The sequence below is a fragment of the Mus caroli genome, chromosome 2 (genome assembly GCF_900094665.2).
Source record: "Mus caroli chromosome 2, CAROLI_EIJ_v1.1, whole genome shotgun sequence".
Classification (NCBI taxonomy): Eukaryota; Metazoa; Chordata; class Mammalia; order Rodentia; family Muridae; genus Mus; species Mus caroli.
This window is the reverse complement of record NC_034571.1, coordinates 31,128,089-31,147,122: the sequence shown is the minus strand read 5'-3', so window position 1 is coordinate 31,147,122 and position 19,034 is coordinate 31,128,089. Positions and strand designations below refer to the sequence as shown.

At 48.9% G+C, this 19,034-nt stretch overlaps 1 protein-coding gene across 1 annotated transcript in view; it reads right to left on the bottom strand.

Annotated features, from left to right (window-relative positions):
• Positions 1-12,513, bottom strand: part of Gsn (gelsolin) — a 52,075-nt gene extending 39,562 nt beyond the window's left edge. Inside the window, exons 1-2 of the mRNA XM_029471225.1 lie at positions 12,399-12,513; positions 1,979-2,062 (exon numbers count right to left, since the gene is read on the bottom strand). The gene's annotated coding sequence lies outside the window, so the exon portion shown is untranslated. The remainder of the gene's footprint in view (positions 1-1,978; positions 2,063-12,398) is intronic.
• Between the last annotated feature and the right edge of the window lie 6,521 nt (positions 12,514-19,034).

Genomic DNA, 19,034 nt, shown 5'->3' with positions numbered 1-19,034 from the left:
CACCACACAGGGTGTGTGTGTGTGTCCGTGTGTGCCTGTATGTGTGTGTACATCTGTGTGTGTGTGTGTGTGTGCATACGTGCTAGTTCCACTAATAAAGTTCTCCTGGTCTCCCACTGGGAAGCTCCTGACAGCCCCCAGTAGCCTGGAGTAAAACCCACAGTCAAGGGCAGCATGGCCTTGTCCCCTTGTCTGAACTTTCCCCATTCCCTCTGAGGGATGCTCTCCCTGCCTAGCTCACCCTGCTGTCCTGTACTCAAGCTTTTCTGCACTGTCCACTGCCCCACCCCACCCCACCCCACCCCCAACCCCACCCCCGGACACCTAAACTGTCTCCTCCTCCTCAGGTGAAAAAAATCTGACTCCATGGCAGGAATGACTATCTACACAGGATGCATGGAAAGGATCCGTTCCTTGCCCATTCTCCAACACTCAGCGCAGAGCCTAAATACCTGTCACGTGATTCATGGATTCCGGAATCCGGGGAGCATTTAAGTCAAAAAAAAAAAAAAAAAAAAAAAAGCCCAGAAAGGGTGGGGTGGGGCAGCTCAGGAAAACAGACCGGCCAGCCTCTCCCACAGCAAGGAAGAGAATGTTCTAGATGAAGAGAAAGCAATCAATGTGCCAGAGACTTGTGACAAGGCTATCTGCGGATCTGACAGGACCCCAGGTCATCTTGCTCACATGGAGTTCATGGAGGGTACAGGACAAGAACAAGCAGGCCAGCTCAGCAAGCGCTCATACTCAGCTAGACCCAAACTGGTCTGTTTGTGGTCCTGCGGTGTTTGCAAAAGCAGGGCAGGCAGGGAGAATGCAAGGTCCTTGTGACATTGCTAGCGAGCAAAGTACACACAGAAAGGGACACTCCTTACTGATAAAAATCTCTCAGAGGATGACCAGCATGTGGCAGCTCCCTCATGGAGCAAAACAGCACCCCAAAAGGCAGATGTGGTTCTTCAGTGTCAGCTGGGGTCAGGCCAGGCCTCTGTCTGCACCTAGAGAACCTTCCAGGAACCCCTAGCTCCAAGGACTAAGTGTCTTGATGACCATCAAAGGCCCTTTTATCTAGACTTTAAGAGGGACAGTAGTCGGCTCCTGTCATCGCTCAGGAGCTAGGTGCGGCTGAGAGCTGACTGAACAAGGCAGGCACTCACTTCCTGATGCTTTGGGCAAGCAACAGGGACATCGCGGGCTGGTCACTGATGCCATGGGCTGGAGGGCTTTCTCTTCATACAGTAAGAAATTTTCTTCTGTTCAGAACTGAAACCCTGTCACAGCGACCCTCTTGGCTTTCCAGCTCACAAAGGCCTTTGGCATCTACAGACGCATCTGATCCCCCCCTCCCCTGGTGCCACATCCCTGTTGGATGTATGGGAGTTGGGGGGCTGCGGAGTTGTGCAATGCACCTGCCTTACAGGGAGGAAAGCCCTTGGAAAGCAATCTGGGTCTCCTGGCTGGGAGCCCAGCTCTCTGCTCTCCCAGGGCCCTGCAGGCTCACCTGGAATCTGATAGGTGGGCCCGCCCACCCAGCCAGGTGGCAGTGACTCATCCACCCTCCCATGACTCACACTCCTCAGGTGCCTCCTAACTAAGGTCAACAAGCGGGGGACTTGATGGCCACAACCCAACTTCTCTCACCTCTCTGCCACCTGCAGGGAGACTCCCTGCCTCTCCTCCTCCCCATGGGGAATCTGCCCCACCATACAAAGGGTCCCAGAAGACTTGAGAACACAGCAAGAAGCATAGCCCATAGCCTGGGTGGGAGCAGACATCTGGGCACTCAGCCCGCCTCATCCCTCGCCATCAGGGCTCCCCTCGCCTGCCTTCCCCTTGTCGAGGAGCAGAGGAGTTAACACATTGACAGTAGCGGTCACAGGAGAAACCTTTAAATCCACAAAGGCTCTTCAGCCACTTCCACTCTGGAATCGTCTAGACTCCCCTGGACACTGGGTGGACAGTGGCTCTGTGTTCTACTTACCTTACAGGCTGCACAAGAAGAGAGCCACTCCGAGAGGAGATGCTATGACAGCGGCTGAAGCACCGGAAGAGGAGCTGGTGGTACCTGGAAAAGGGTCCAGGAATCTCAGTGTCAGAGTCTGAGGTCACATGGGTAAATCCCTCCTACCTGCATACCTCTAGTGATGAGGTACTCACTTCCTGCTAGCACTGCCCACACCTGCTGCTGGAGGGTTGGGCGGGGTAAGAGTGTGCCTTGGGGATGCCAGGCCATGAGCTCCTTGGCATAACTGCTTTCTCTAAGGCTGTGGTAAATGCCACACCCAGAACATGTTAGATGAGGGGCTGAAGGTCCATCCTTTATCCTAGACCCAAACCAATGGTGGGTTGTACAGCTGAGTCCTCTGGCCTCTGTCAAGAAGGCAGACTCAGGCCCACTCTGGAAGATCTTGCTACCCAAACCGGCTTCTCCCTGCCAAGGGGAGAGTCAGGATGCTCGCACTGAGGGGCCTCACGGGCTCTTCAGTTGAGAATACAAGCTCCTTCCTTGAGCACAGAACATAGCAGACATTGCTGATGGTTTCTGCGGTGTCGGTAGGTGATACAGATGTACAGCATTGGCTGTGGAGCCACGGGCAGAGAGGTCAGAGGTCACACATTTATCTGGGCCTGGGGGACTAGATTTCAATGGCACCTCTGCAAGCCTTTCACAAATATCTTGCAGAAAAAAAAATCCCTAATTCCTAAGGGCAGGTCAAGGCGCGTTGGGTGTCTGGTTTTAGAAATGACACCCTCTACTCCAGTCCAGATTCATTTGTTCACTTGAGGGGCTGCATATGTTCCCAGGTGCTTCACGGTCAGCAAAGGGTACCACCATCCATCCCCTCCCATCCACCATCCTCACAAGGGTCCAGGCAGGTATCACCCTCCTCCACCTCCAGTTCACTTTGACTTCCAACTACTTCCCACCAGCTCAGCCTCTGACTACCCCAGAACACACTTAGTTCTCCACCCCGACTGCCACTGCACAGCTGGACAGTCTATCTTTGACTCGTTCACAGTGCCCCTGCCTCAGAAAAAGAAAGCCCAGACCACATCACTGGGTTTGCTCTGACTCTGCTGGGCTCTGAACGGCCCCCATACGAACCCCCTGAACCACAGTTGTCATCCTCGGGCATCTTTAGTCTGTGCCTGCCAGACTTCAGCCAGACACAAGCATGTTCTATTTCCTGCATGCTCTGGGTAATCTTTGTGTGTGCTGTTTTCTTGAATCCCCTCAGCACCCTGGGTCTTCTGCCACACAAAATTACAGCAGTGTATTTCTGTATTGGGCTCTCCCCACACACTAAGATCTGTTTACAAGGTTCCAGACCCTGGCCCACTGCAGCTCCGGATACGCCAATGGCAGAAGCCAGTGCTTGTACACATGCTTAACACATGTGCTGGCAGGCACATTCATTCCCACAGAGCCTGCTCACAGTACAGATGCTGCCATCTATGGGTAAGAAAAGGACTTCGTTCTCCTTGCGACATCAGGTTTCACACCAGGCTGGGTTTACAATGAGACCCAGCTAAGTCTAAGTTTGAGGGGTTTCCCTTCTAGAATCTTAAGGCAACAACAACTGAAAAGCAAGCTCTCCAAATGATGTTGGTACTAGCTAGGTCTCCACCTCCACACTCCCAATGGAGCAAGAAAGAGCGGGTTTCTGTGGCAGTCCTCACCAGCCCAGCTCAAGGCCTCTGGTTCTGAGTCTGCCTGCTGAACACCTCAGACCTCAGGGAGAGGAGAGAGAGTCAGGCTGTCCATCACAGAAAGGCTGGGCTCTGGCCAGGGAGCTCACTGACAGTCAGTGTGCCTGCTACCTGGGGACCACACTGATCTAGTCTAGGCTGCTGAGAGGGAATGTTCGTTCGGCCTATGGGTGGGGCTGCTGCAGTGGCTCTTCTCATCCTACAAGGCCCTTCCTGAGTCAGGAGGATTGTTGGGCTTGATGGCCAGTCACACCAAAGGATTCAAACAGCCATCTCCAATGACAATAGCCGCCACTGTCTGCACACTTACTACATATCAGATTCTACAGGCAATACAGTAAGTCTGCCAGGCAAATATTACTACGCACACCTTGCAAAGCAAGACCCCAGGCTCAGGGAGGTAAAGTAAGGTGCCGTGAATCTGGTCACAGTTAAGATGTTGAGACAGTTGCCACCAAGTCAGACTGCCTCTCTTAGGCCTAGCTTGTACCTAATACCAGACTGTATAAGGCTAGGCCTCCTGCTCACTTAGAGAGAGATACCTGAAGCTTGGCTTGCTCAGGTTTACAGCAAACTTCTGCAGAGGGTGAGAGGGTACATGATCTCAGCCAAGGCGGGCTCTGCTCTCTCTTGGTTTTTTTCCTCCTTTCTTATTTATTTGTTTATTTGTTTGTTTGTCAATTGGCTTTTAAAAACCATTCTTAGCTCAGATCCATACAGAAACAGACTGAAGCCCCTCTGGCCCAGTTAGTCCTTCACATACTTACTGAGAACATGTTTATCATCTTAAGTGTGAAACCTTCTGGGGGAGATGCTTATCAGAGCCACATTGCAGGCCCTTCATCCAGATGGCTTCCCACTGAGTCAGTCTCTCCTACTGTAAGGCCCTACCTCTCCATGACTTAGCAGAAAACTATCCCAACAACTGCTCACATTCTAGAAACAGTGGAACAATATCTGACCCAGAGTTCAAAGAGAAGAGGAAGCCCACAGCTGGGTATAAGGAATCGCGAGGGTGAGATAGCAAGAGTCCTGGTGGGGCAGCTCATGGCTGGAATGCCCTCTGGGTTCTATGCCCCGCTCTGAAGAAAAGAAAAAAAGTGCCAAGATCTAGACTGACTATTTATGCCTTATCAATAGACTTGCCTTTTGGATATTCTTTCTAAACTATCAATTGATAATCTGCCCCCCCTTGTTTTCTTTGAGACAGTGTCTCATTTATCCCAAGCTACCCTTGAATTCAATACACAACCAAAGGTGATCTTGAATCTCTGATCTTCCTGCCCACTATATACAGGTGTGCACCACCACGCCCACATTAGCATTCCTGGAATCTCACTCTGGGCTTTAAGCATGCTATGTGAGCACTCTACAGTGCTCAGTTTAGAATCTTCCAATTCAGTATGGACCCCAGACCAGCAACATCAACATTGGCTGGGAGCTCATTAGGATGCAGAGTCCAGGCCCCAACCCAGCCTACACCTACATTCTCACCAGATGCCTGGGTGGTCTGTGGACATGGTGAATCTCGGGATCTTCAGAACAGTGTTTCTGTCTCCTTTCAATATTGCTAAAAGGAGTCTAACCACATCTTCCCAGGTGCCATGATGTCACCTCCCTAGACCCAGCCCTAACTGGGTATGGAAGCAGATTTGGGAGGAGAAGAGAAAGCAACATTCACATTTCACAGAGGAGTGGGAGCCGAGTTATAGACCAGGTTAGACCAGTGAACAAATGACTTATCCCAGCTCAGCACCCAAGATGAGGTAGGGGTATGTCCATGACCAGGTTCCTAAATCTTTCCAAGCCCTTGGGTTTAATAGTAACCAAAATCAAAATTATTTTGGTTTGGATGTGTACTTTTGAAATATCCTAAGTGATGGCCCCCCGAGAGCCCCCTGGTGGGTGTTTGAGACACACGCACTCTCTCAGGGCTTGGGAACCACAGGCTTGGGGAGTGAAGAGGTGGCAGGCACGAAGCAGTTAGCCCATCTATGCAGGCTGGATCTGGAGACTTGTCAGGTGAGAAGACAGTCAGGAGCAGTATCTTCTGCACCCCAGACACAGAGTCTCAGGGATGGCAGGCAACACAAAGGTTGATGCCACAGTCCTGAGTGTGGCGGCAGAGAGAAGCTTGGTGTGGACACCAGAGAGATGCTTAGCATGGTAGAGAAACTGGGGCCTCCAGAGCTGCCAGGGCCTCTGATTAGAGCCCAGCATCTTTCCCTTCAGCTGCCAACCAAGCAGTGTGACAGGGGCCTGGAACTGGGGTTCTTCTAGGAAAATTCCATGTAGGGAACAAGGGTGAGCCACCCACAGGAGCCCTAAAGCCAAGAGAAACCCTGGGCCATTATGTTTATTTCCTGGCTTTTGTCTCTTTTTTTCCCCTCTACACTTGCCACTCTACTATGAGCAGACTGCAACTCTCCAGCTCACCATCGTTTCAGGCAAAACCACAAATAAATTAATTTTCCATCTCTCTACAGACTGTGTTGTTTTTCTTGTAACATGGGAGGACCCTTTTGAGCTACAGGCGGGATAAGAAGTCCCAGTTCTCTGCAGTATGAGAACAACATGGGAACGTGCAGATGTATACAAAGGACTGATGGGGGAATTCCCTCCCAAATTCTATGGTCTGCTGTATACAGGCAGTTGCCACAAAAAGAATTCAGCTTGGTTTGACATCAGGGCCTCTAGCAACAATGTTTCCCACCCTTGAAACTGTGTAAGACTATCCCAGGAGCCTCCTGGTAGAGTGCAGAACAGATCCAGCAGATGGGAAGCAGGTAGGATTGCCTGATAAACTACTTCATGTCCATTTAAATTTGAACTACAGATATGCACAGATTTTTCTTTATACATATGCCCCCAATTATTGCAAAGAAGATGGCAATACTAAATAATTATTCATTCTTTATCTGAAATTCTAATTTAACTAGCATCCTGTTTTCTTAGTTGCTAAATATGGCCACGCTAAGGGCAGAGCTTGAGATTCAACATTTCTAAAAAGCTCCCAAATGCAGCCCTGCTGCATCTAAAATACCATTTACAGCTATGAGAATGGAATTTTATGCAACCATGAGTTCTACAAGGTTTTTAAAAAGACCATTTATAGAGTCAGGCAGGCAGTTCCCAACTTCTAAAGGAGTGTTCTAGAATGGAGTGTTCTCATGCTTTATTGAGAAATGCTCCAGGAGAATGCAAAGGGCACAGAGCCCAGGCTAGCCCATGAAAATCCTACTCTGAATGGCATGCATCAACTGGCTTCTACTTCCTGGCCTGAAGCTCACAAGAAGCCAAGTACACATGACCACAAAAAAGAAGAAAAAAGACAAAACAAAACAACAAAAAACAATGGCCCTCTCCCTTTTGCTTTGGTTCCAGGGTATTTTAAATCAGATGAGAAAACAGAAATTCCAAGAGTCTGAATGACCTATTCTGGCAAAGTACCATGCCATCACTCCTCAAGACCCTAGGAATGGGTCGGGGCCCGGTTGGGAGAGTGCTTGCCCAGCATGGAGCTCTGGGTTCAGTCCTCAGGACTGCATGCTATCAGGCACAGTGGTGCATGACTGTAATCCTTGCTTGGGAGATGGAGGTAAGAGTTCAGGTTATTTTCAGCAACATAGTAACAAGCCAGCCTGGGCTATAGGAAACCCTAAAAACAAACTAACAAAAATGTAGGAAGCTAGTTGGTGTTGAAATCCTAACTTTACTCTTGAAACCAAAGCCCAGAGAGGCAAACTACTCAGGACTAAACCACAAGTGCAGAGAGAACCAGGTTCCCGCTGCTCTTTGGCCTAGAATCTCAACTCTACCTTTTTCTGATGCTTGACTGTGCAAAAGATTTGCTGAGAGAATGAACTGAAGTCTAATGTTTTAGGGAAGTGGTCCCTGGATCAGAAATCTAGAACAGTTAGACTTTAGATACCCAGCTACAGTACTCCTTCAAGAATACCATTTCCCCACCAAGGGTGCTAGGAACAGGGACCACTGTTATTCTTCCTGAGTAACAATTTTGCAAAATGTAACAAAAGCTATAAAACACATCACAACTGAGCCAGGAGCTCCATTTGTAATAATGAAGGAAGAACTCGGGGGCAAGCGGTCGCTGGGTGGAAGCATTTACCGTCAAGCCTCATGACCCCCAGGGTGGAGAGAACATATCCCATAAAGTTGTCTTCTGACCTCTGTTCCCCTGCCTTGGCATGTACACACACACACACACACAAATGTAAATAAAAAATTTAAAAGAACATATTAAAAAATTGCTCGCTAGGATGGACTTACTCCATGGACAGGCAACGGACAGATAACAATTATATACACATAAAAATAATGAAATAAATCTTTTTTAAGAAGGAAAATACAGGAAGGAAACATACCAAATGTTTGTAGTGGTGGCAGTTATGGATAGTTCTTTGGTTTTGTTTAGTTGGTTTTGGTTTTATCCTTTAAAAGAATTTCATTTTCCAAATTTTCTATCACAAGCTCTTGTTATCATGAGGAAGGAAGGCTCATGAAGAGATGAAGCACATCCCCCAGTCAGGCCACTAAGCCACCCTGCAAATTTAATTAGTATTTACTTAGCCCAGCCCAGCCCAGCCCAGCCACAGCCTCTACAACAGAGAAATCAAGAGCCCCACCCTCAAGGCTGACTTACATGGAATATATATATCTTTTGCTTGATAAGTACTTGAACTAAATGATAGATCTGTTGAGGTTGGAAAGTAACGAGACACCCTTTGCTTAACCAACTTAGCAAAATAAAGGAAGCCCACTCCCTCCAGCCAGGCTCCCTCATAACAGTTCCCCACCAGGCTCCATGGCTCAGACCTTTCTGGAGTCTTCTCGGAAAAAGCCAGATTCGGAGAGACTATAACCAGAAAAAAACAAATAACAAAACAAAGCCGAAAACTGATCAGATATGGTGGGGCACATTTTTAATATGAGCATTCAGGAGCAGAGGCAAGTGGATCTCTCTAAGTTCCGGGCCAGCCTGATCTACAGAGTGAGTTTTAGGATAGCTGGAGTCCATTAAAAAAGCATGCCGGCACCAAACCTTACCCTTGGTTTTGTCAGAGGCACAGACGGGGACCCCAACCCAGCCTTTTAGCTGCCTAGCCTCACCCACCACACCCTCTGTTTTTCTCTCCCCTACCCTGCAATTGCCCCTGTGGTCCATGGCAGGGCAGGAGCAAGTAGGCAGGTCTCTCAAGAAGAGGGGGAGGGGAAGTCAGAGGCAGAAGGAACTAAGCCTGCCTGTGGTCTCCAAGTTCACAAACCACATCAGACTGAAATATGACACACACTCATTTAGCTGGAAGGAAGGAGATATTTTTACTTAACCTCCCTCAGCTGCCTAAACATTGATGGCCCAGCCCCGCCACCACCACACGTAACTCCTGGGACCTGCTTTTCTCTGCTTCAGCCCACATTTTCTTACAAGGTAACAGGGCCAACTCCCTTTCCAGCGCTTCTTGGGGATGTCTAAGAGTTTGTCAAACAGTAGAAAGGAAGAACGCAGTTCTGGCTGGGTGCCCAGCTAACAAAAGACCTTGCCTGGGTCCAGGAGCATTAATTTCCTAAAAATAGATAGGAGGCTGATCCACACTCTGCAGACCTGTTGATGGTAAAGAACATATGTGTTTATAAATAGTCCCGAGGCCTCTCCAGTGTTCCCGAACTGTGCATACCAAGTCCCCAGCACACATGTAACAGCTGCAGGCATGGGGCAGGGGAGGGGGGAGGCACATCTGTATCTCCAGGGCTGAAGTCAGGGGACTAGAGACCCATAGATCCCTGGAGCTCCTTGGCCAGTCAGCCTACTGAATTGCTGAACATCAGGTTCACAGAGGGGCCAGAGAAATGGCTAAGCAGAGTGACCACATCCTACACAAGCCTGATGACCAGAGTTTGGTTCCCAGGACCCATGTAAAGGTGAAAGGGGAGACGGACTCTACAAAGCTGTTCTCAGACTTCCGTGTGTGTGCCCGCACACATATCACACATCCACACAGTAATAATAAATTAATAGCAAATACAAATGTAATAAAAAATAAAGTAAAAAGTGATAGGAGATGCTTGAAATTGACCTCTGGCCTCTGTGAATGCACTGATGGATGCACACCAGAGTACACACATGCACACACATGCACACATGTGCACACACGCACATACACGCAGACACACACGCCTAAGCTATCACTTGTAACTTCTCTTTCATTCTCTTGCCCTCTAACTTATCACTTCCAGTCAGCAAATACTCAAAAATTGTGGGCTGGGGCCAGAAGAGTTTCCTTGAAGAAAACCAGAGATCAATGTCTCAGCAAAGCGCTACAGGCCTGAATGATACCATCTCTATAGCCAGACAACATGTCATCTAAGAGCCAAATTTCCCTTCTGGAGTTAGGGGGAGGGACCCACAGGCTCCAGATGACCAGGAAACACCACGTCCTCCCTCCTGTGTACAGTTCTCCCTGTAACAGTGAGTGTTCTTACACAGACCACTGTTCACAGTGGGACAACCAAGACAAGGGAGCCTGAGTGACTGACTGTCCCTCAATTCATAGCTATAGTCTCTTTTAATTTAGAATTATTTTCTTAAGAAGAAAAACAGCAACAGGGAGACACTAACCGTAACAGTATCTACCTGCGAGCTTCGCCTCATCTGTTTTCAGATAAAATTTCCAGCTCCCATAAACCTGAAGTTGAGTTTCCAGGATCTGCCATTGATCTGCCCAGCAGGCATTGCTCTGGGTTGGATCTGCCTGCTGACCACCAGGCCACCTCCTCAGGGCCTCCCCATGCACTCCCACCTCAGCCTCTGCGTCAATGAGAGTTCTTGGTCACTGCCCTGGTGACAAACCTTTCCCAGCATCCTACTGCCTGTCAGTTCTGCCTTCACCTAACACTCTAAGTCCCAGCACTCCAACCCTGCGCCCTCCATTCTAGTCATGAAGGATGCTCAGTGCCTTTGCACAAGCTTCCCTGCTTCTTAGAATAGCTCCTTCCCCACCCCTCTTCCCCTGGCAAACTGTTACTCATTTCCGAGGCCTGGCTCACCCAGACACAATTAGTCACCTGCTCTTACATGGCTGAAGAAACTATCATCTAGATGTGTCAAGATGAGAAGTTTAGGGAGCTCTCCTTAGGGCTCCTGGGCCCCTCCAAGGTCAGGACCAGAGCACAAGCCAGAGAATGCCACATCAGGGTAGGAGGGAAGGAAACAGATTGACAGGCGAACTTCCCCTGGCTCTGAGAGTCCCTAATAAAAAGACTGTGGAAAATTATGGAGTAAACTCCCTCCCCTGGTTCACACGGAAACCTTTGCTGCTGTGTAATTTACACAAGTGCCAAGCCAAGCTCCCTTGGCTCTTTATGATTTCCCTGGCATTTACAAATAGGGAGGCCCAAGAAAGGGAACGAGTCTGAAAGAAGCTGGAAGCCACTGGTCCCTTGTTCACATCCTTCATCCTCCTTACTTTAAAATCCTCCAAGGAATAGCAACCTCCTCCCCAATTGTATGGGACAGGGTGGGGCCTCTGACCTTTACAGCATAGAATATCCAAGAGTCTAAGGTCCCACAGAAGTCAGAAAGAGTGGGCTGGACCTGGGTCTATCCCCTGCCACTGTCTCACTGTGTGACTCAGGCCCTTGGGTCACACTCAGAGATGCGGTGCAACTCCACAGAGAGGGGTCAGTACTAAGTGGCTCAGCAGCCCTGGTGACCAGGTCAGAAATATGGTCTGTAGGAATGGGACAGAACGGTTGTCTTCCTCTTCCGTTAGTCCCAGAGGCCAAACAAAGCCAGAGGCTACGGCAGTCCACAAAGGCTACCTCGAGGAACACCAGGAAGGACTCCTGGGTCTTTAAAGGGTTCATCTCTGCTCTGTAGAGACCGCAAGGACTGAATAAAAGGATAGATGTCTGGGCTGAGGAGAACCTACAGTCGGATCCCCTGCTTGCCGGCTGCCCAGCTCCCAGACCTCCCAAGACTGGGGCTTCCCCTACAGGCCCATCAAGCCCACAAATCCAGAGTCCCGGACCATGGGGAAGTTGCTATAGTAGAGTTGGGGGAGGGGCCTGCAAAGTGATGGAGGCCCAGAGACAAGGTTCTAATTACTCAAAAAGGAGTTGGTGTTCAGTCAGAAGTTTCCTCTCCAAGCCTGAAGAGAACACAACACGGCAAAGCGGGAACGAAATAGCTAAGTGCCTTCAGGTAAGATATGAAGAAGTCAGGCACCTTCAAGGAGGAACTTTCTAACAGTTTCGGGCCCCAAGGAGGAAGGTATTGCTCAGGAGTGAAAGCTCCGCTTTCTTCACCTAGCCACTGTTCAACCGTGCGTGGGCAGATACCTGCATGCGGGGTCAGAGACCCCCAAAGCAACAAAGACTCGGGGCCCATTGCCCCGCACTCGCGGGGTGGGGATCAAAGTGAGGTCCGGTGCTGCAGCACACCGGATCTAGGCGTGGCGGTAGCACGGCTCCTCTTCGCCTCTAGACCCCAGCCACAGTCCTAGGTCCCCTAGAAGAAAGCCAAAGTGAACGAGCACCTCTTTTCTCCCGCGATACCCGCGCGTGGGCCCAGCTCCAGGTTCACCCGAACTCGGATGGGCACCGGAGGGAGAGGAAATTCAGCTCGGACCACGACCCCAAAAGTCTGGGACCCGGGCGGCCCGCTTCCTTACCTGATGGAGCGGAGCCGGTGACGGCGACAGCGACAGCTCGGTCCAGCTGTGTGCTCAGCTGGTTCCTGGCGTTGGGGCGGGGTGCGCTGTGCGAGCCGCAGGGTGGGCAGGGCACGCGCCGGAGCCGCCCTCGAGGCGGGCGGGGCAGGCTGGAGAGGAGCGGCAGCTGGGAGGATGTAGACTCGGGCTCCAGGCTAAGCATTCATCCAGAGCACAACCGCTTCCTCTGTTCCGAGGAAGGTGTCAATCAAGCTCTCTGCGGTCCATAGAAGGAAACCGAGGCTCGGAACATGGAAGGCAAATCTGAGGGGGCCCGAGGTAGTGGGGAGGAGACTCAGGATTACACCAAGGCTAGACTCAGGGCAAAGAGTGTACTGGGCGAGGGTAGCCTGCGGTGCAAAGCTAAAGCTGTAAAGAGAAGGCCTTCAGAGGCAAAGCCCTCTGACTGTGAAATAGCTCCCTACAAGAATAGCCATGATGTGCAGTCAGACGGCAGCTTGCCCTACTGAAGAGACTGAAGGAGATTTTTTTTCTTCTAACGTCACACAGAAGTATCGAAGGAGAAATGTCAAGGCAATCCTTCCTAAAATGTGAACAGTAGCTAGGCATCAGAGTCAGGAGGCCTAGACTAGAACTCCTGACATGTCCAGCCTACGACTCTGGGCAATGAACTTAGCACATCTAAGCCTCAGTGCAGCCTCTTGTCAAAAGGGAGGGAAAGATGCTTGACACCAGGCAAACGCGGTGATTCCCTCATAAACCAAGATTTACATTAGCATGAAAGCAAATATTCCCTGGGGACCTGGTCAGAGAGGCGAGGGTGAGAGCACTTTCAAGCGTGTGTGAAATGGGACTCCCCCCACCCCCCACCCCCGCCATGGCCCCAGACACCATTTGAAAAACAGAGCATTTATAATGGAGCAGGATTTATAATACAAACACGGCTTCTCTAGGGAAGAATTCACATACCACACAGGGGACCGCACCAAATGTCAGACGCCCATTCCAGGCTGAATGCTGACAATACTCACATTTCCCAGCGAGAAGCTCTAACACAGGTAAAATACACCAGGATCCCATAATTAGTAGGTGCCAAGGCTGGTGTTTCAGTAGCAGAGAAAGCAAGACCTCAGAATGTGTTTCCTAGTTTGGTCTTTCATTGAGAAGTAGCCAAGAAAGCCACAAGGCCCGGGGAATCCCAGGCTGGCTCTCCCTGCGCCCCTCCCCCCCCCCCACGCCTACTCCTCTTAGTGAGTACACCACAAGCCATTCCTGAGGTAGGCATCACGATGTATACTGTTCAGATGAGATGAGCAAGCCACAGACAGAGCTTGGTCCTCTATGCACGAGGCTTGGCTGTGGCTCATTTGTCCCTGTGTCATACTCTGCCATTCTTCCTGGCTTGGTCAGCACTGCCCAGTTCCACTCTAAAAACTAGAGTGCCCACATGAAGGGACACTCACACCTCTCTCTCGGCTAATCGGATTTTTCCAGAAGCTGCCTGTGACCCTTGCAGTGTAGGCTGAAGGCAAAATCACAGGCTACTTGGCCCTGCACCCTGACTCTGAGCCCCGGCACACATGTACTTTGGAATTATCTAACACATCATTTCCAAACCCAGGGGTATCTTCCAGACAAAGGGAAGGAAATCTTAAATCTGTGCCTCCCTCAAGCTGTAGAGTATCACGTTGGGATATAGAAAACACCAGAGAACACTTGTTCAAGCCTTCCTGTCAGAGAAGAGGGGACTGAGGTTCAAGAGAGCAGAGGGACTTGTTCCTATACCTCTGATCATTCCACTCAGTGGCTGGAGAGGTAGAGAGCTATCATCTAAAATTACTACCACTAGTTATAAGGATAAAGATGGGATGCTTACAGAGGAAGGTCCTTCCTTCTTGGTGTTCATAGATGCTCTAATATGCTCTTTCAGGTCAAGTTTGCTGTGCAGGAATTCTAGAAGTCCCTTCAGCTCCATGTTTGTCTTAGACTATTCTATTGCTGTGACAGAACACCATGACCAAAAAGTAAGTTGAAGAGTGTGTATACTTCCACTGGGGAGTGTGTATACGTCCACAGCACTGTTCAACATTTAAGGAAGTCAGGACAGAAACCTGGAGGCAGGAGCTGATGAGAGGCAGGGGTGCTGCTTACCGGCTTTGCTTCCTCATGGCCTGCCCAGCCTGCTTTCTTGCAGACCCCAGGACCACCAGGCCAGGGTTGGTCCTACCCACAATGGGCTGGGCCCTCCCCCCATCAATCACTCATTATGAAAATGGCTTACAGCTGAATCTTATGGAGGCATTTTCTGAGTTGAGGTTCCCTCCTATCAGATAACTTTAAGCTATGTCAAGTTGACATGAGACCAGCCAACACAGTGTCCCATCCCCTTTCTTTTCTGGACTCCTTGAAGCTCGGCATCATTCCTGGATCCTCACCTGCAGACAGAAGGGAGAATCTTGATGTATTCTTTTGACAGAAGACTTCCCCAATGCTCAGAATGAGGATGTGAGAGGTGAAGGCCACACGTAGGCCGAGCAGTAGACAATTGGAAGAGTTCATTTCCTTCCCAAGACTGCCTCTTTCTACCCACGGACACTGCTCTTGCTAGGAACCTGTATTTGTGCTATATTCCACATTTATGACATACTCCAGCCAGAGTAGCAGGTTCACACTACCAAAACTTGGCTTCTCCTACCCTCATCTGTGGGTGCAGGGATTTAGTTTCAGGGATGGAGAGATGAGGGACTGTAGCTTAAATGATAAAATGCTTGCCTCACAGGTACAAGGCCCTGTGTTCAACCCCCAGTACTTCATAAAGCAGGCTTGGTGCTACTTGGCTATAATCCTAGCACTTAGGAGGTAGAATCATGAGGATCCGATGTACAAGGCCATCCTTCACTATACAGTGACTCTCCAGCCAGCCTGGGCTACATGAGATGCTGCCTCAAAAAGAAATTCCTTGTTAATTAAAAATCGATGGAATTCTAATCCAGAAAGACAGCTTTACCAGGCAGAAGGCAGAGGCATCTTTGGAAGGCTGGAGGAGCAAGAATGGACCAGCTCTTTTTCAAAGACTTAGGTGTATGGGAAATGGAGGGAGACAGAGCTGAGGAAGGAGAGGAATCTGCCTCCCTTCTGGGATGGCTACAACCAGCTCACACCAGCTCTTGAGAGTTGATTAGTAAATCTCTCAGAATGTTTTAAAACCAATTTTAAAACAATTCATATAAATAATAATTTGTGTGAACTTATAATTAAATAAATTACACAGGTAATTCATTCTCCAAGCATGATTTCCAAGTTAAATTTGCTGTAGTTCACTACCAACTAGACTTTAAGGTCATCTCAGCTATTTCGTCATATGATACAAATGCTACATGTAATTGGGCACTAATTCATGTCTCTTTCCAACTCAACCTTCCCTGATATCATGCAGGTAGCCAGATAGAAGGCAAGGCAGAAATCAGGAAAAGCCTTAAGTCGGGGCATCCAGCCCTGTATTCCTGAGAGCTTACTTCTAACACCAGCACACTAGTGCCTAAGCTCCGTCCCACCGAGCCCCGCCCAGCCCTGCAGCACAAGACTTTCCAGCCTCCCTGAGACTCTGAAGACACATTGTCAAGGAAGGACTCAACGTATCAGATATTCTTTCATTCTGCTGAGCCTACCACTGCTGCTCCCACCTCACACAGCAGGCCCGATGACGGTGACATCCACAATAATAATAACAATGAAAAGTACAATTATAACAGCTACTTAATACTTCCATTAAACCGAGTCTACTTCAGTATCTCAATTAGTAAGCTAGGAGAGCCACAGAAGGGGGTTTAAACCCAAATCTGTCTCTAGTGGCCAAGGAGAAAGGCAGCTGAGGGTCAAGGTCCTTTCTGTATCTCTTATACAGTGTCAAGAGTTATTTCATCTGAGGCTGGTGAGACGACTCAGTGGCTAAGAGTACTCACTGCTTAAGAACAGAACCTGCGTTTCTGTCCCCAGCTCCCACTGTGGGTAACTCCAGCTCCTTTGATGCCTTCTTCTGGCCTCTGCAGGGACCTGATTCATGTGCACGTAACTTAATATATAATAAACAGTTGAAAAAATAATTATCTCAGTGTTACAGCACAAAGTTAAGCCCCTCCTTGTCCACTTTAGATATTAACTGAGAGCAATTTATTCTTTTAAAGTCCCCCTACTCTGGGTTTTTTGAGATAGAGTTTCTTTGTGAAACCCTGGCTGTCCAGGAACTCAATCTGTAGACAGGGATGACCTCAAACTCAGAGATCTGCCTGCCTCTGTCTCCCAAGTGCTGGGACTAAAGACATGCAATACCATAGCTGGCTTCTTTTGGGGGTAGGTTTGTGCAATGCTGGGAACTGAACTCCAGGCCACAAGGTGTTCCGTTCCACTGTTTAGCTACATTCCTTCCCCTTACTTACTAATCCTTTGCATGGAAGGTATTTGGAGTTATTTAAAAACTGTAGCAATGTTTTCAGATAACTTATAAAAATGCTCTAAACAAAGAGTAAAGCAGGGATCGGTGGCATGTGCCTTTAATCCATGCACCAGGAGGCAGAGGCAATCCAGTCTCTGTATGTTGCAGATCAGCCTAGCCACACAGTGAGTTCCAGGCCAGCCATAGCTACCTAGTGAGAATCTATCTCAAAATGGGTATTAAAAAAAAAGTAATTCCTAGAAATCCCTTAAATACCCCTTTTTCCCCAATAAGTTGTGTTCATTTGAAAAGCTTTGGGGAAGTTCAATGATTCATGCCAACACCTGGAGCCCAGAAAGTCTCAGTCATCAGTAAGTAAAGTAAGTAAAGGCTTGGAAGTACTAACAGTGGATAAGCTTTAATGCCAGTGTGTGCAGATGCTCACTGCCTGGATTGAGTTATAGACCAAGCCAGACAGCAAGCTGCTTCCAGCTTACAAGAAATAGTCAGAACGCATGCTCATGTTGTTATCGCCTCCAGAACCTAACAACAGAGCTTTCAGACTGGCACAACTCCCACTTCCCAGATGGAGAAACTGAGGCTCAGCAGCAAGGTGATGGCTCTTATTTCTGTTGCACACCTGGGAAATAGCCAAGCTGGGATAGAACCCAGGTTTCCTTCTTAGCCTAGGAGAGAAAGGGGTGTGATGATCTGAATGAGAGTGACCACATAGGCCCAGATATTTGGATAAAATTGGTCCCCAGTTGGTAGTAGAACCATATGGGAAGGAGGTGTAGCCTTGTTGGAGAAAATGTGTTTCTGAGCATGGGCTTTGAGGTTTCAAAAGTCCACACCATTCTGTGTTAGCTCTCTCTCTCTCTCTCTCTCTCTCTCTCTCTCTCTCTCTCTCTCTCTCTCTCTCTCTAACTCACGGTTGTCTTAAGGAAGTGAATTCTTAGCTACTGCTCCAGCACCATGCATGCCTGCCTGCCTGCCTGCCACCATGCTTCTCACCATGATGGTCATATCGAAAGATTTTGTGGTGGAAGAGTATCTTGGAGATCCTGGGCTAAGGAATACCATGAATACTACACCTCAGAACAGACCTCACAGAAGAGATTTATTGTGGCGGGAATGATGCAAAAGAGCTGCCTCTGAGCATGGATGGAGACAGCAAGGTAAAGGTTGTGATGGTGGGCTTTATAGCCCTCATATGGAAAATAGGTGTCACATTGGTCATTAGTGATGACAGAACCATTGGCACTGAGTCACAGAAGGCAGGGAGGAACCTAGCTCTGGAATGTGGGCAAAGGACTTTTGGGGGTTCTTAGTGTGCCAAACACATATACTCACCCTCTGAAACTGTAAACCTTAGTAAACTCTTCCATAAGTTTCCTTGGTCATGGTGTTTGTCATGGTAATAGAAAGATAACTAAGATGTGGGTGGTACAGAGATAGAAAAAAAGAGAGAGAGGTAGAGGGAGGAAAGGGAAAGTGAGGGAGAAAGGGAGTGGGAGAGACAGAGACAGAGACAAAGACAGAGACAGAAAGAGAGAGACAGAGAGAGAGAGAGAGAGAGAGAGAGAGAGAGAGAGAGAGAGAGATTCTGGTGGAGGACACAGGGGCTCTACTGGCCTCCCAGCCCATGCCTACCAGGGATTTAGCAGGAAGAGCTGCCTTTGTTCCAGATGAATCAGGCCAGCTGTTTGTGAAAAGCCAGCCCTACTCTTGGGGTGCCACATAACAGAAAGCATTAAGCTGTCCATGCAGGACACCAGTGGGAGGAGGGGTGGTGCTTTGTATACAGGACTGTACCATCGACAGACTTATATTCTCAGCATACAGAACAATGGGCTTTTCAGATGTGATGAGCCTTAGAGTTGAAACACTGTCAGGCTGGCAATACATTACCTTCTTTGGGATGTGAAAAAGAAAAAGAAAAACTTTGAGAAAATGAAAACCAGTAGAGCAGCTGATGGGGTTGAGAGTTTAGTCAATGATGACCTGAGGCTGAGGATGGTTGGTAAAGTGCTTGCCCTGCTTCTCACCATGATGGGCATAAGCACCAAGGCCTGAGCTCCATCCCAGCGCTTGTGTGGTGTGCCAGTAATGCCAGGGCTGAGGAGAGGACAAGAGAATCCTTCCTGAGGCGTGCTGGCCAGACATAAGTAAGTAAATAAAAAGTGGTGTGTGTGTGTGTGTGT